General features: G+C 42.3%; 1 protein-coding gene across 4 annotated transcripts in view; it reads right to left on the bottom strand.

The window, feature by feature from the left end:
• GLI2 (GLI family zinc finger 2) overlaps positions 1-18,113 on the bottom strand; it is a 187,234-nt gene that overhangs the window by 149,062 nt on the left and 20,059 nt on the right. Inside the window, exon 1 of one of the 4 annotated variants that reach the window (XM_064718372.1) lies at positions 4,788-4,918. The exons of the other annotated variants lie outside the window; for them this stretch is intronic. The gene's annotated coding sequence lies outside the window, so the exon portion shown is untranslated. Of the gene's footprint in view, positions 1-4,787; positions 4,919-18,113 lie in introns of those variants that run through there. 4 annotated transcript variants of the gene reach the window in all.

Raw genomic sequence — 18,113 nt, 5'->3', positions numbered from 1 at the left:
TTAAGTACAGGAAAGTCCTCTGATGGTATTGTAGAAAGGTTAGATTAGATCAGCACCTTGATCCTCTGTGCACCTATGTATCAGGGTATTATTAATGGTTGGTCTGCCATACCTTCACATATCAAAACATATGCATGTATTATGCTTAAATTTTAGCATGTCTGTCTCTGCTGACAACAAAACTAATGTTTACCTTCCAGCTTCCCTATTTTTTTCTTTTGCGCTAAGGACTCAGGACAGGTGTTTATGTCCTGCCAATGGCAATGTTGCAGAATATACATTCTTTCACTGTGCAGTTATGTCTACTGTGTACGAGTATTTTGATGACTAAGACAAATTATAAAACCATTCACCAACAGAGTATCATGCAAGCTTCACATTGTAGTCTATAAGAACTCATTTAGTTTCTTGATTTGGTAAGCGGCTACCAGCATCAAAAAAAGGAAAGAAACAACACTGTAATTTATTTCATTCTCTTGTTTAAGAAGCTAAGGGGAAAACCTCCCATCTCAACCCCAGCAGTGGTGTCTCCACAGCCCAGAGAAGAGTGGGAATATGAGGAGGTCTGGTCCTCTGCAGCCCTGCAGTGTCTGCTTCACATACAAAACAAGCTGGGCTGACAAGCCAGAATACCTCATGCCCCCAAAACTTACTGGAACAAAACAAAGGCCAGCAGTGAACTTGGAGCAAATGTCAGCAGGTTGCTATGGCTCAGGGGAATTGAACAGGTGAAGCAGAAGAACTGTGTGTGGTAGTGGCCAGACCAGGGCCTGAGCACTGGAAACTGCATTTGCACCTGTTGAGCCCCCACAGATTTTCAGAGGCTGTACCAAACTTCAGGGCACAGCTACTGATGTGGCCACTAGACACAAGAAGACTCTTTACACTATTTCATTACATAAGACTCAAGTCATTAAGGCTAGCCTGAGGAGATTCTGTAAATCCTGCCTCACTATTTGCTTTCATTCCTTGATAGTTTCTAATTTAAGACAAAATGCAAAGAATTCATATAAATTCCTTTGGACAGAACTCTTGTACAGGAGCATGTGTGTACACACACATACACATACATCTGGTTGCAGTTACAGTTATTATTTAGTTGTAACTAATATACAACTATCTACTAAAACAGTTACAATATACCTTGCAGTTATTGTACATTATTTCTGTTGCATATTAAAGCACATAATTATATTCTATATCCATATCTTTTTCTGCATGCAAGCTTGTTGAGTTCTTCCTTGAGAAAACAGTAAAAACAAGCTAATTCATTTACCTCCTGTCTACAACTTCCTCCCTGCTCCTGAAGTTTCATCTGCTCTTTCCTACAATCACCTCACTCCTGCACAATCATCTTTTTTTGCTCTCCTTGCTCTTTCTCTCTTCTTTTTTCCTCTTTTATCTGCTCTGCCTCCTTCTAAACCCAAAATCTCAGTTGTGTCTATAACTCTTTCCATCGTCCTCCTTGTTCACTACAGCTAAGTTGTATTCAAAGCCCAGTTGCCTCTGGGCTTTCTCTCCACTAAATCTTACCTACATTTTACTGTCAGATCAACCTAGTTTGGACCTAATTCCCTCTAACCACACAGAAACTTCACCCTATCTCTCAAATATCTCTCATAGAAGTCTGGCCATGGTTAGAAGCTAGCAAAGGATGCCAAATGCTGTAGAAGTGGATAGCATCTTGTTTGTTATCCAAGTTTGAAACCTGGGGTGGTCCTCAAGATTCCTCCAACCTCACTGTAAGATTCTGCCTCTAGGCCACCTCTGACTCCTGCTTCTCCCTTCTGCACAGTGTCTCAGAGTTTGGCATTTCCTTGAGCTTCCTGCCACTCACCTACACATCTGAACTCAAAACATCAGCCTCTAACCCATTCATTTTCATTTACAGCAAGTTCCTTTACATTGGCTCTAATGAGTACAAAGCTGATTTCACAGCCATTCAGAATGTGGGAACAAAGAACATTTTCCTAGCTTGTCACTTTTTTCCTGTCACTTTGCTTTACATCCTTTGATGGCATGCTCTTTTGTTTTGCCTCAGCCATTGTCTCCTCTTTCAAAGCCTATCAAAGCCTACCACACTATGCTTTCAATCTCACTGGCTTCAGGAAGACTTGAGCAAATGCATATGCACTTGCTTCCATCAGGGCCTAAATATGTGTTCTTTGAGTGGGTTTGGTCATACAGGTCAGAGATATCTGCCCAATCCCAGTCTCATTCATAATAAGTTTTCACCACTGAAACTACTAACTTGAGCTGCCTTCTGTTTCATTACAGGTCTCCAAGGTAAGAGACTCAGATTCCCTCAGAAAATCAGGAACCAGTTCTGATTTTCCTGCTCTGTTTTTAGAAGTACTAGAATTCCACATTTAATGCTATGCTTCCTCCTGTAAGGGAATAATCACTTGCATAGCTCATTTATCATAACTCACTTGTCCCTCACCAAAAGGAAGATTTTACTTCTTATATCCCCTTGCTCTCTGCACAACACAGAGTGACATTCAAAATTATACACTACAAATACTGAAAAACCTCTTCAAGTATGCATTTTAATTGCTGTCACAACCTAGCACTTGACTGAAAACCCAGTTATCTTTTTCTCTACTGAAGAAATTAAACATCTATTTTCCCCCATCTCTACATTCATCCTTTTGAGTCCAAACTCTCATAGAACTGAAGGCACAGGGATGGGGGACTTGTCACCAGCCATAGATGACCACACAATTTCTTGGTTTTAAACCATATCCATAGCTACTCAACATTTGGTACCATTTGGACTCTTGGGCACTTCCCAGCCTTTCATGTATTTTAAGTGAGACATCTCAACATATTTTCTGTCTTGGAGACAGTATCATCACTGCAAACTCAGCACTTCACGGGTTTATTGCTAATAAATGCTTAAAAGTGTTAATTTTAAAAAAATAAAGAAAACAGAGAAAATGTATTTTTTGAAAACAAAAATTGATGTACATCCCCCAATCAATAGTGGAATACTGAGAAAACAGTAGATGCCTTCCCTTAGCACTCTTGTAACCAAAGATTGTTCTTTATTTGGAGAACATATTCAGGCAGATGCCTTCAGAGAAAGACCTGAAGCATGTGCTGGACTGGTTTCCATTGCTGCAGCCTGCTGAGATTTTTAGAACACAGGACTTGTGGCTGCAAACATTGCTTAATGTTGAGACCTTCCCTTTTGCAGATCAGTGCAATGATACATCACAGCCCCAAGGCCACGTGGCTGCTGCCTGCCCCTTTGGCTGGGACCTGGACACTCACACTGTGTGTCATGCAGAAAACCTACAGCTTTTCCCAAAGCCTTTTGGGTTCCAGCCCCCACAGCCAGCCAAGGGCACTGGCAGCTGAAGGCCTTTCTCAGAGCATGAGAATCGGCAATCACAGGAACGAACCATCCGCAACTCCAGCACTACGCGCAAATTACACAACAGGCAAGGCCTCAAAGCAAATGGCTGAGTGTGCAAACAACTTCAGGGAAAACACACATAGGAAGAGATCTATTTGTTAGAGAAATAAATGATTCCTGTCTCTTAAGGTGCAAGGGAGCAAACCTCAGCTCCCAGAACAGGCCCACTTGGAAGGAACATGCTGCTGTCCCACCCCACTGTGCTACACAGACCTGTGTCTCTGCCAAGAATTGTGACTGTATTACCAATAAGCACAAAAATAATTAACTGCACCACCTTCTTAGGAAGAGTGTAGTAAACTACAGCCTAGTGAGAAATATGATAAAATAAAGGTGCAAAAAGGTTCCATGGCTTCTAAAAAATCCTCTATGCAGCTTCCTGGCTTACCTGCCCCTGCCACAGTACAACACTGCACAAGAAACCAAACAGATACCAAAGCAGCACAAAATATTGCCCAGTCTCTTTTGCTATTGTAAAACTTGAGGGGAAAATAAAGTGAAGTGACAATGAAAAGCTTTTGTAATGCAATTTTGCTGCTTTGACAGTTCATGAGGATAGAGAGATGACCAGAGAGCTTTTCATTCAAATCCATCTTAATACAGAGGTAAATGGGTTTGGATATATATATATATGTTATATATATATATTATGCTATATATTCCCTATAAAATGAATAAAAATAACTTCAAGAACTGCTGAAATTTATGTAACAATTGTGATAGTCTCAAATGTCCAACAAAATAGTTTTGTTATATGCACATTTAACATATTTAAATTAATTTCCTTTGGCTGAGTCATCACAAATGTCCAGTTGCTCAGCGCTCTAGATCCACACCATCTTAACCTCCTCTGGTCACAGCAGCACACAGTACAATTGCTTTTCATGTCATGCTTGGAAAAACTCTCTGTTGAGCCCTCCTGGAATGGGGTTGCATTATCCAAGTCATTCTGCTCTGCAACATCAGTACTAATCCCCAGCATCCTTAATAAATGAAAACACACACTTTCCCAGAGCTCTGTTTCCAGGGCAGCTTTACTTTGCTGGTGACCACAAAGGTGTGAAGATTTCTAAAGAGTTACTTGATGCTAGTAGAGAAAATATGCACACCCAGGTACTTGCAGTCACTTTTCACATCTAGTTTTGACTTTTACTGGTCTTGGGTCCTCCAAGAGATCCAAGTCTTACCTGTCCTGCCCTCCCATATTTATTTCTCTGACCTAGAAAATCCCTCTGCTGCAGCTTCTGGCTTAAACTTTCACCCTAGATAGGACTCTCACTGAGGAAAAAAAAAGCCTTTCTGATTCTTCAGTCATTCCCAAAGTTTCCTGATCTGTCAGTAAAACCCCAGGGCTGATGCATCTCACCTTCAGTAGCCAGCTCCTTTGTTCTGCAGAGGGAACACCACGGCCACACGTCCCCACAGGAGAGCCTGGAAAAATTCTCCTCACAGCTGTCCTGAGAAATTTCTGCCTGTTTTGTGACTGTTTGAAGTCTGGACGTTGATGATGATGCACCTCTCTGCAAACACCAAAGTCATGCCATGATGCAGCAGTGATGTATTCAAGCACAGACAAACCCCCAAATTGTCACAGCACTGCCTAAGGACTGTCACACGGCAACAGACAAATGGTCCCACTCATCCAACACCCTGTCTGACAGCAACCAGTGATGGATTCCTCAGACTAAAATACAAAAAGGTCATTTGCTTTGCCCAGTATTACAGCAAGGCAGCAGAGGGCAAGGACTTTTGCAAGCTGGGGCAGCAGATGATCTCTTTGTGCTATGTCAGATGAAGTGAGAAACTGGGGAAGCATCTCTGCAGAAGGTGTGAACTTGTTCATTTGGAGTCAGAAAGTGCTTAGAGATCGTCAGATCAGAGATAATACAGAAGCACAAATTATTACCATTAGGGCTTCTCTAGATTTGTATACTGCAACCAGAAATACTATTACCTTATTGCAGAAATACCTCAATCTTTCCTGAAGCTTGCAGAGCTACATTTTAATAAATGCACCATAAACATACTTCCACTTCTGAAGTTAATCACAATTGCCTTACAGGAGATTAACACCATAAAGCACTTTCACAGCTGACGCGTCTTTAAAAAAATTCCCAGAGTTAAACTTGTATAAATAATGTAAGTGACAAGGAATATAATTATTAAATGTTGTCATTTTGGAAGAAAATTAATTAGCGATAGCTGTAGCTGTCTTGTGTCTATTTAAGCAGTGTGCATCTCAATTAAAATTTAATTGCAACAGATTCAGTCACAGCAGGGAAAAGTGATGGAAATGAAAAGCAGTCTGATCCTATATTGCTGCCTACAAGAGAAAGCATGGTAGAAACTGTGGGGGAAGGGGAGGAGAGAAGCACGAAGGTAAGAAAGCAAACCCACAGAGCTCTGCTGCTGCACAGCCAGGATGCCCAGCTCCAGTGGGTGCTGTCTGTTTCCACAGCAGGTGACTGGTATTGGACACCAGCACCAACAGGAGCAAAAAGGAAGGGCCATTGCTTCCCATCACAGCAGATGAGCTCACATACCCACTGCGGTATGAGAGATGGCATCATTCTCCACACCACTGTGCCCTTTGCTTTCACCACCTCCTCCAGATCATCCTGGAAAACCTCTAAAGCAGGACTGAGAGGAGCCTTCCTTAAGGAAGAACCAGAAAGATCTCGAAGATAAAGCCCTTCTGACACTCTAAGTCACCAGAGGTACAAAGATTTGGTTTGAGGAAGAACAGTCCCCTTCACGTGACTTGGAAAAGCAGGCAACATCCTGTATAGCTCTGGATTATCTTCTCTATCAGAGTGACCCAGGTATCACCTTTGTTCACTTCTGGAGGATTTTGGATGTCCATGATAAGATGCTTTAGAGAAATTATAGAGCCAGAAGGAGTTAAGATACCTGGCCCATTGCTGCACGTACAAGGAATTCCAGTGTCCCTAAAATTCCAGCAGCCAATTCTCTACACTGACTGGAAAATACTGTCCTATGTCTTAACTGAAACACTGAAACAGCTCTTCCTTCAACATTCATTTCTCAAGATTCAAATTATCTACTACCTGCTTACTTAAATGAGTAATTTCCATCTCAGAGAAAAGTGAGTATTGCTGTAAATGTGTAGGATGCAAATCACATTGAAACAAAAAAACAAAAGGTGCAGAGTCCTGAGTTCATTTACGACAAGTAAATAAAATGGGAACCAAAAATGAGATGCTCTGGTCTTAAAACTTCAGCTATTTATAAAATACTTGCTGAGTATAACATCACTGAACTACATAAATATTCTTGAATTACTTCTGTTAGGACTTTTTCAGCTTCCAAATGAGAAAAATATATTTCCTCCAAATTCCCTGGGCACGTTCTCAGTCAACCTGAAAACCAAATTATATTGTTTCTGACATCATAATTATAATGTAAGCTTACAGTAGTTGATCATTTTGTTGATGATGCTGGAGTCATAAGAGAATCAAACCCATTCCCCTACCATTATGCAACTCTGTCCAGTCATAAAAATAATTTTCTGCTATCAGAATTAGGGATAGCAACCTGAAATGGTATGTTCCTATTGAATATAGATAGTGATTAAAACAATAATAATCCTAATAACAATACTGTCACAGTCTTATAATGCTACTAAGGCACAGTTATGATATAGCCCTAGTGAAATTAAGATTTCATTGAAATTTGGTAATCCTAATCGGGTTTTATTTTAAATACAGTCTAACTGAAGTTTCCTTATCAAAGTATTAGGATAAAACAGAAAATAAGCATGTATACATGACTTAATGTAAAAGTCTGCAGTTACAACAAAGCCAAACCTTTTCTGGTAGCAGCAAATGATGTGACACTCGCTAGAGAGTTCAGGCTGGGTGTTCAGAAAAGTTTTCTCCAGGAAAACCATGCAGGGCTGGACCAGGTCACCCTCAAGAGCTGAGGCATCTCTTTGCAAAGAGGTTTGCAAGACTCTACTAAACAAGCCATGACCAATTTAACCCAGTGCTGGTGGCAGGCCCCACTGGGGCTGGAGGCTGAGGACAAAGAGCCCCCTCAGCTTTCTGTCACCTGAAATTTCTGTGATTCTGTGATCCTGCAGAAGTGGAGATGAAAAATCTCAATGCTTTGGAAGATCATCCAGTTAGCTAAGGATTCACTGCTGCTGCTGCTGCTTGAAATGCTCAGCATCAACCAGTCTGAGTGCCTACCCCACAGGTCAGAGTCAGCAAACTACAGGGAAGGTGCCAGATTTAACATTGAGCCTTTTTGCTAAAACCAATCCCAGCTACACGTGAAGTAGAACCTGCATCAAAGGTGCAACTGATGATGAACAAGCTGAAACATGACTTAAAAATATTTCTTCCTTCTTTAAAAACAAACAAAAAGATAACCCCAAACTTTTCACTGGAGAAATATTTAACTTTCAAATGAGACGATCACCAACTTCTTTCCTTCCACAAAACACTTCAAAATGGGGACTGGGGAGGAGGAGAGCGGGAGAGGGGAGAGAAAAACAAACTCCTCAGCCTAATTTACAAAAGTCTGCAATATTTTTGTTAAGGTTATCAGATGTCTTCTATCTCAGCATAACTAAAGCCCAAAGAAAAGACAGCCTGTTCACTGGCACATATGCTGATCTCACGGATCTAATGCAGAAAGCACATGCTTTCCTGTGTACAGCACTCCATATAGTTTATGGGTAAGTTTTCCAAATGTTTTCAAATACACAGGATAACGCATAACATGGTGTAATTTTTTTAATCTCTTCTCACTTTTCTCCATATTAATATATAATGACATGCAGGTTTTCCTCTGCTTTTGTCTGCTGCTAAGTGGGACTAGAGGCGATTCTTTTTTCATACCCTTTTCAGCTCACCATAAAGCTAAACTCATATAACTTCAGATCCTGAATCCGACTGCTGAGCATACCTTTCATCACATCACATTATTTGGTCTTCATTTAGCTGTCACAAAACCATTTCCTTTCGTCTACAGATTAATTACAGCCTGGTGAGGTTTCAGAACAAATACCTTTGCCCACTGGAGCCTCTGCAAAGACACAGTGATTCATGCAGTATCTATGCCTCTGGAAGGGAAAATAAAGCTGAGGCAGGACATGCAAGCTGTGAGTGGATCCGATATCAAAAGAGCTGGAGCCTCCAGTGAACAGCCAGCCATACCAACACAAATAAGTTTCTGCACGACTTGTGCAAGAGCCACAGCTGAACATGAACCACCACTTCAGTTCGGCACTAAGCTGATTTAGCTACACCATTCATTCATCCAAGACTAAAGATGACAAGGCAGGAAGTGTCACTCAGTCATGAATTATATGTGACACAAAAAAGCCACAGGTGTGGTTTGAGAGACTATGCATGCAGCCGCTGCAGCCCTGGATTCCAGTTAATTGCTGTAAGTAACTATGGAAAATGGACAGTGGGAAACTCTGTAGAAATGCGGAGAGCAAAGCAGTCCAAGAACACTTTCCCACTTGTTCAAAGCAGCGAGATACACTCTTTAAACATGTGTCAACTGTATCTGATGACGACCATGTCAGTGTATTAGGTCTGGGTGGTTAGATACAAAGGGCTCGATTCTCTGCGGTGCCAGAGCCGTGCTGGCAGCGAGCTCCTGCTGCTGCTGGCTCACAGCTGCCTGTGGGCCACGGGCAGGCTCTGCTCCTGCTGCTCAGCTCACACCGATGGGCTCTGGCACACACGGAGCACCCCGAACATCACCCCGCTCCTGGGAGCCTCCTCTGCCAGCCTGGCATGGAGGGGCTTGCCCTCAACCACTGCCAGCCTTTTTGTCACCTTCTTCTTTGGGGCACGCTGAAAATTTCCTCTCCGTTTAAAGCAATGGGATTGGAGAAAGGGAAATAAATTCAAAGATTTTTACCTGTTAAGAGCTCAGATACACATGCTACATAAACCAGAGCTCCTAATACCTGAAATGATTCAGAGGAGATCCTGACTTCTGATCGGATCAGGACCAACTTTTGTGCGGTATTGACAAAGTCACCTCTCTGCCATGAAATCCTGGCAAAACCTTCCTGACAGTCTCCTCCTGCCAACTTCTTCCATTGCGCAAGTGGAGCTGTTTTGCCAGCTGCTATGGGTGTGCATTAGGCCACTTGTGTGGCCTGTTTGGGAAATAAGAGCTAAGCAAGGGATTATGGATCCAGTTAAACTCATCCTTGCAATCACTGAGAGCTAAATATATCAGTGAAATTGATGTTTGCTCACCTTTTCTCTTCAAGAGCAAAATACACTTATTCTGGTGGAAGGTCAACTCATCCTCCAATCCCACCTCTCCCAGTGCTGATTTTATGACAAAAATTTCTCTGTAAGAGCCTTCAAAATGAATGCATTTTTAAAATTTTGAATTTAATTTTCCCTTACTTCACACTCTGACATACCCAGCTATTTTCTAAAAGACAGCGTATTAGACCTCCTGAAAAAACGTGCATCCATCTGATCAGACATACAGAGCACAGAGACCTCAAGACCAGTATTTGCTGCTTTCTCAGTGATATTCAATATATTTTTTTACCTACTGGGGGAGAAGAGCTTTGTTCTTTGGTGTCAACTTATTCCCTCCCTCCAAGAGAGGTCCATCTGCTGCATGAGGACGCTGTGGCTCTCAGGCAGGTACCCAGAGAGCTCCACCCAGCCACCAGGGACAGTCCCAGCAGTATTCTGGCCTCAAAACCACACAGAACAGCTAGTCCTTTCCAGTGTGATATCCCTGCCAACAATAATCAACTGGTGTTTTGGAGAAATCACCAAATGAGAGGAGGTTTTTTTGTCTGGCTTTAAATTGTACTAAATATCTGCAGTCCTCTTCAGCAACAAAGGACACAAAGAAAGGAGGAGGGGAAAAAAAATCCTGCTTCTTTAGATGTTTTTGCTGATTTTGGAAAGGTTCCTGGATCAAAGCTTAAAAAGCTGCAAGTTTGTGGAAGGCACATTAGCAATGCTTAGTGAGGAAAAACTAGTGAACCGTGTAAGAAAGACAACCGACCCAAGGCAGAGGATGGAATCAATGGGCAAACTTCAGGAAGAACAATTCAGCAGGAAGAAGTATGCTGAGAGCCTTCAGACAATTCAACAGGAGCCACCCTGCACTCAAACCCAAGGCAGGTTCACAGCGTGAAAAGGCACCAAGAAGAGGAGATATATTTTAATTCATTAGATTGTATTTTAATTCATTAGATTGTATTTTACAAGAAATGGAGTCTCCAGGGAAGCCATTATTCTCATATAGATGTACTCCGGTGAAACAGATGAAAAAATACCTAGACTCCCTGATGCGAGAGGTCAAACAATTACAATTTCCTTAATTTCATATCCAGTTGGGAAATTAAACAACAGAACTATGGAAGCTTTACACTTCATTTTGAGGAAAGTGGCAATTTAAATTAATTTTTTTAATGTTATAAGAATCGATGAGTGAGTAGAGGAGGGGGCTTTTCCCCAGTGACATTCCCCACCACCCTTTTTAAAACAATCTTGCTCATTGAATGGAAAAATAAATAAATAAATCAGGGAACACAAAGTCTTTCATAAAAGACTGATTCCTTCACAGACAAAGCACTAGGTGTTACTTCTCATGAAACTGTTTTATTTCATTAATAATTTTCTCTGCACAACTGAACACGCTTTGCCCACAAAATGCTTCCCAAAGTTGGGAATATTAGCCTCTGTAAAGAAGTAGCATCCTTTCCTCATGTTATAATATAAAGGAACAATTTATAGGAATGAAAAAGGAAACAGGAGACCTGTGGTCCATCTAGGCTTGGGCTATGTCTCTCCTCCACAACCCCATAAGCTAAGTCACGGTTATGCTTTTCTAGGTCCTGCAAAACCAGAAAAAATTCAAGGCCTTTATTGGTAAAGAACTCACCCAAGGTCCTGCCCTTGGACTCGGCTCCTTCGAAGCCTGGCACAAGGTGGATCCCATAACACAGGATGGACATGGATGACAGAGCCTGGGAGGGCACACCAAGAAGCCCACATGGCTTCTGCTCTGGCTCCAGTCACAGCATTCCCAGAGTCTCTCATCAGAAGGAGGCTGCAGTTGCAGTTTGGAGTCACATCGCTCTCTCAGTGCCACCCTGCACACGATATGCACAAAACCTGGCAGCAGCAGCCAGACCACAAAAGCTACAGCCAGGAAGAGCATGGCACTGATAGGAAACAAGCTAATGCCTGACACAGAGCAAACAGGCTCAGGATCCCTAACTACAGGACAAAAGCAGAAAAACACAACACAAAAAAAATGCATTAGCACTTGTACAGAGACAGTGAAAATAAACAGTCTGCTAGCCATTGGGGATGAAGATGAGAAAATTAATCAAAGACCTTTTTTAGTGATTCACTGGTGGAAAAATATGAATTAGAGGGGGTGTTTTTTTGGCCAGAATTAATTCCTGAAAATCTACAAGCAGGATTCAATGGATACTGCTATCCTGAGGCTCAAGAGATAATTTTTTAAAACTTTATGCCTAAAACCAGCAAGTCAACAGAACTTACATTATATAGCTGCAAACTCTGGCACCCATGTGTGACTCTACCGACATTAAAGATTTTCAAATTAAAGACAAGGACATTTGCAAGACAGATGATTCCAGTTTACTGCCAAGCCCCTTGGGAGACACAACTGAAGCACAGCTAGAAGTGCAGAGAACAGCTCACAGACAGGCTAGGCCAGGACAGTCACTCTGTGTCCCAGGATGTTCCAGACAGAAGGGAGAAAAGCAACCCAGCCTGAAGCACTGAAAGCCAAAGCAATTTTTGTCTTGATGTGGTAGGTGATTGAAGAAAGGCAGCTGTACCTACAGTTATGAGGACACAGAAATGTCCAGTGAAACAGGAAAACAATCAGCCTGACATTTGCAGGCTGCAAAACCCTTGGTGTACTCCTCAGAGCAGCCTCTGGGGACCAGCCCTCCTCCTGGAGCTGCTCAATGAGAGATTCAGCTCCAGCTACAGAATAATCCCAGTTACTGATAAGCAGGATCACACTGCAGAAGCACGACTAAGCACAGATGACATAGAGTGAAACCACTGTATAACCAACTGATTAAAAAAATAAATTGAAAAAATCTGAAAGACAGAATTACTTAGGCTGTGTAGTAGCTGAGATACAGGATTTCCTCCACTGGCTTGGGAGGTCAGTCAGTGGATTTTTTTGCTGTATTCTGCTGCACAAATTATCCTCAAATTTATGCCTCACCAGCCACCACAGACACAGCCTGATCCAGCAACCAAGGAGACAGTCTACACCAAACTGAGCCTGGGATGCAGTGATCCCATTGTCCTGCCTGCCCCATCTTCCCTCCCATTCTCCTGTGCTCACATTAATGCAATCACAATGTCAATCAGTTTAGGGCACTGATCCAGCCAAAAAAACATTATTCTGGGAAGAATTTTTTTAAAATCTATTTTCAGCATCTGAATGTGTATAATGTATGACCACAAAAGTGCCAGAAGGGTAAAGATGGAAAGACAATTTTAACAGCTGGATCATTTTAAGTTGCCTTTGACCAATAGTATGCAGAAGAAAATTCTAAATACATTATCTCACAAGTAACAGAGACTAGGGCATCCTGGTGCAAGTGGAAGGGCCAGCAAAGTCCATGAATGTGGCTCCACAAGGCACCGTGGACAATTTTTCAGCCTCTCAGAGGCAGGCATTTGCACTGGGGGGACTAGTGATGGTTTCCAGGCAAGGCATGTGGGCTCCAAGTCCCATCCTAACAGCATTCCTGTGAATCTGCCACTGACCAAGAGCATTGCCCCAAGTCCAGTGAGTCTGAAAATCATCTGCCTCCCAAGAGAGGCCACCAGGCAGCAGCTGGAGAACAACAGCAAGTCAGAAGGAGATGTGCAAAGCTCCAGCTACTGTGCATTAACCTCTTTTCACAAGCTTTACCGTAACTATTTTTAAACCACTAATCACTGGGTTTAATAAAAAGTGCAAATGGATAGTGCCAGGGCCAGTCAGGCATTCTTCCATAGCTGCTCCTTTGGAGATCTGCTCCCTCTTGGCACAACAGCCCGCTTGCTTCATTTCAGGCTGCAGTGCTGAAGTTCCTAACAAAACTTCTGGTCTTTAAAAACCACAAAATGTTGGGGTTTTTTTTTAAATATAAAGTTCCCTAATAAAAAATATTACAGCATCTGACAGGGGCAGTTGAGGTTCTGAGTTGTTTTTACACCCCAATGACAGAAATCCACATCACCTGAAAGCGTCTCCAACATGTCATGTTACACAAGCAGCAAAGTCCAATGACTAAACTGCCAAACAGCCACTTCTTTCCTCAGCCACTTTAAACTCCCATCTCACTGCAACTCCCATGATATATGGACATGACGGCCCTGCAGGCTGAGCTTCACCCTTTTTAACCCTGACCAGGCCCTGTATCAACAAATAAGTTTTACAAAGCTTTGTTTCTTCACCTGTGAAACGAGGAAATCTGTGCTTACTCGTCTTTGTTAATATTCTTTTGTTCGTGTTTTGTAAATGATCTTAGAGAACATTTATCCCACTGTGGAGCACTGTGCAAATTATTTTTAAAGTTCCTGCAAAGTACACTGCGTAGGATCCATAAAACAACACTGCTTTTATCTCTCTCTCTGCATGCCGCTCTATCTCCCGCCTTAGCATAACAAAGAGGATGATGTTTAGGGGCATCAAAACAGATTTTTCGAGGGTAAAAGAACAACAGCCGGTGGCTAAATAAATGTATGTGGAAACGGAGTAATCAAAGCGCAGGAGATAGATTGGTGATGTCTCAAGTAAATCTCAAAGTTTTCCAAATGAAACATTCTTGGAAACTGATATTCTCACTCTCCTAAATCACTGCTCCATGGCTGGAAATCCTGCTTCCAGAAAAACATTTGGTGCTGCTTTTTGTGCAGTGAGGAATGTAAAGAATAAAACTCCTGCAGCCCCATGTTTTTATTGTGGTTTCTACAAAGCTGCACTGCTGGAAAAACTCAATGGAAAGTGCAGCTTTCTGTGGATGGTGAGGAATTATTTTTTCCAGGCGCACATGCAGAGGGTTTTGCTCGCAGGGCTGGGCAGAGCTCCCCCGGAACACGGGCAGGGTGTGAATGCGGAGTCAGCCACTCACCCACGCGCCGCTCCATTTCCTGGATTTAGTGAGTGGTCTTTGTTGGAGCTGAAAGGCTGCAGCTGGGGTGGAGGATACAAGTTCACCAGGGGTTATTTAGCTCCAGACAGTCTTCATAAAAGCACAAGTAAGTCAGAGCAAACTTTCTTTTTTTTTTTTTTTCCTTTTTTTGCCTCCCCCAAGCAATGAACTTCTGAACTCTGCTATTGCGAGTCGAGATATGACAGGACAGTAGAGGACTGCTAATTTGCATTTTGCTGATCTGCACAGCCCATAACTCACACAAACACATGCAGAGCAAACACGTTTCTCCATACTTCTCAGAAAAGATTTAATAGTGAAGCGTATGGCTGAGGTCTCCTATTACTTACGCAGTTAAGTTTTCCAAAACGCACAATACTTCTACTATATCTGAAAACAACTAATACTTTAAAGTGCTCCATATGCATCAAGCCGGGGAAAAAATACATTAGGTGATGTATTATCCTTTCTTTTTTATTATGGACCTTTGCTTCATCACTAATGAGTGGAACTAAATCGCTCTTACAGCTGTGAGCGAATTCACACGGGGCGAGTTTCATAAAAGGGAAAGCTCTAAAATAGCGAGGTCACAAAGCAGAAAGGGAATAACTCAGACATTTCTGGTTTATTGATCTCCTGCTTACAACTGCTTGGATACCACCATTAAGCTCCTATCCAAACAGTGACCTGCAAAAGCAGATTCCCCAACTGAGCTCTGCTCCAGCAATACTCCAAATCTTAATGGCACAGTACAGCTTTATCAGCAATATGCTGCACATTGCATATATACCAAAACCTGTGTAAAAGAGGTCAGGAGCTCCTGTCACCAGAGATTTCCAATGGAAATCATCAGGTTGTCCACACTGGAAATGTCTATGGCTGTGCATCACTCAGAGGTAACTGCTCGTGGGCTGGCTCAGAACGCTGCTTTTTCCTCAGCAGATGTCCAGGAACACACCCAAACTCTCCAGCTTCTGTTCCCAGGAAAACCCACCTCATGGACTGCCTTCTGCACCTGGGAGCTGGGATGCCTGTCCCAAGCTGCTGGCAGGAGCACAAAGCTTGTGAGAGTTCCATGAATCCAAGCTCTACATGAAGCTTAAGGGGGGCTTTAAGGCCTCCTTCCCTGGGAGTGGGGAGTTGGAGCAGACAGCTGTTCTCTTTCATTTCAGAGTAATCAACTAAAACCAGTTTTGGTTTTTTGGTTGTTTTTTTTTTTTTTGTGCTTCCAGAGCAAAAAATGTATGGAATTTCCTCTCTGTGAGACCCTCTTAAGAGGTCTGTTGGAAAATGGAGTGAATTTTCACAAAATATTTTCCCCAAAAGTAGAAATGTCAGTTAGCACCAGCTCCAATTATATGACAATTCATTTCTTGTCAGACAACCAAATTTGAGATCCGTCTTATCCTTGGGCAAGTCCCTTTACAACCTTTTTTTGTTCCCCTTGGTCAAACACACTAACTTCCAAACACTGAAGAATCCTGTATGTGAAGTGCCTGAAGAGAAGGTGGTGATTCATAACACAAGGGAAAATGTGTGATAAAGCAGAGGAGCTTATCCCAGCTGTTGAAAGGGATGTGCAGAAATCCATGCAAGATTAACATGCCAGGTTTCCATTTTCTTTGGATATTCGAAGAGAGAGATGCAATCTTTGCATCCTGCCAAACTCCAGCCCAACAGGAATGTGTGCAGTTGTTTTGACAAACTGCAGCTTACTAGAGAAAACTTAATTTTCACATCATAAACTTTCCTTAAGCTGGCTTCAGGCTTCATACTTGCAAAACCTCAGCTACAAAAATGTTATTCAAAACCAGGAAAGTTTAGGGACACCAGCACAATTCTGTGTCTGAACCACATCTCCAAAATCTAAAGCTTGGTTCTGCAGCTCTCAGTGATCCCAAGCAGCACTTAAGACATATGGTCTACCCAAGACCCATGTTGCTTTTCACTGCATGTTACATATATATAATTAAACCCTTCTGGGCTCAACACAAACCAGAGTTTAAGATGCAGTTTGATAACTACCAGAAGTTCTCTCCTCCTCTCCCTGCTCTCATACACACATGGCCCTACAACAGCTATCAGAATTTATGGGTGTAAACCATAACGGAGGTAGACCAATTCAGGGGTCCAGCACTGGTTGGTTGCTAATTATTCCACCTCTATTTCTACATTCCTAAGGGAGTTTTAGTCTAGTGTAAGTCCCCAGCCTGCAGCTCTGGAAGTCATTTACAGACATGGCTGTGCTGTGTGTGGAGCACGTTAAGGCACCTCTGGGCCAGGGCTGGCCAGACCTGGGCTGCTCAGCCTCACCAGTGAGCTGCCAGGACCCAGCTGAACCTGCCCTATCACTTGCTCATCTGATGCCTGCTCAGAATGCTGGAGCTGCACCACACCAAGGGAACCCAGTCCCAGCACTGCCCCTTCCTCCTGGCCCTCAGGGGAGACGTGGAGGACACAGCTCAGAGTTACGGCCACTCACTCTGCCATCTTGTCAGAGAAAAGTGACAAGAAATGATTCATCCAGAGTGGACATACTGCAAAGACAGCTGATTTTGTGGACATCACAATAAATCCTGGAACATTTGTTCTGCATTAGAATATAGGATCCTGAAATTCTGGCAGACCTTAAGTCACTTCTGCAGTGGGGCAGGAAGGGACCGTGAAGCAGTGGTCTAATTCCCAGGAGAGGGAGCAAAGGGCCCCCATTCTCTGACACTATTATCAGGTGTCCTGATACTCCTGACTGTCCATCTGTGACTCAGCTTCTTAACACAAGCATCTGGTATATAATATTCAAGCATTTCTTTAAAGCACTTTGAGACATATGGGAAGAAAATACTTGTATGGGTGTTGATGGAAAGAAACAACATCCTTACAACACCCTTAGCCCTTCAGTCACAGCTAGATTTGTTGTGAAATGAGAATGCATCAGAGGAAAAACTTCCATCACCTATGGCTGCTACCATCTCCTCAGTTTTCTAAATTAATGTGCAAACTAAGTGAGTGAAATATGTAGCTCTAAGCGTGAGCTAGTTCATCTATAACTTATGGCAGCTAACAATAAATAAAATACTAAATTTTGCCAAGGAAAATAACTGAAACTGTGATATAAGGCTTTTCTTGGGAAAACAGAATACAAAAGTCACTGAGAACCATGTTAGAACCCAACACATCAGAAAGCAAAAGCAAACTAACAAGTCAGAGCACTTCCTACTCTAAGAGGTAAATAAAATAAACTTCTGTTGACACAATGCACCTTATGACAGAATTACTGTTCCATTGCTTATTTATTCCCTTTTTAAACCCCATACTTGGCTTCCAACAGATCTTGTGGAGAGACATCTTATTTATACATAAACAAAAATAAGGTACTGTTAGTATATGCTGCATGTACAGAAGGCCTAAATCCTCTCTTATGGATGCTTAAACTCAAAATCAGAGGTAGCACATAGTTTTTACATGAAGCTACAAGGACACTGAACTACAGTTTGTATCAGCAGCACTTGGTGTCCTGAAGCCATTAGC

The sequence above is a fragment of the Zonotrichia leucophrys genome, chromosome 7 (assembly GCF_028769735.1).
Source record: "Zonotrichia leucophrys gambelii isolate GWCS_2022_RI chromosome 7, RI_Zleu_2.0, whole genome shotgun sequence".
NCBI classification, from domain to species: Eukaryota; Metazoa; Chordata; class Aves; order Passeriformes; family Passerellidae; genus Zonotrichia; species Zonotrichia leucophrys.
Note: the sequence above shows the minus strand (reverse complement) of the source record. Positions and strands in the feature narration are given on the sequence as shown.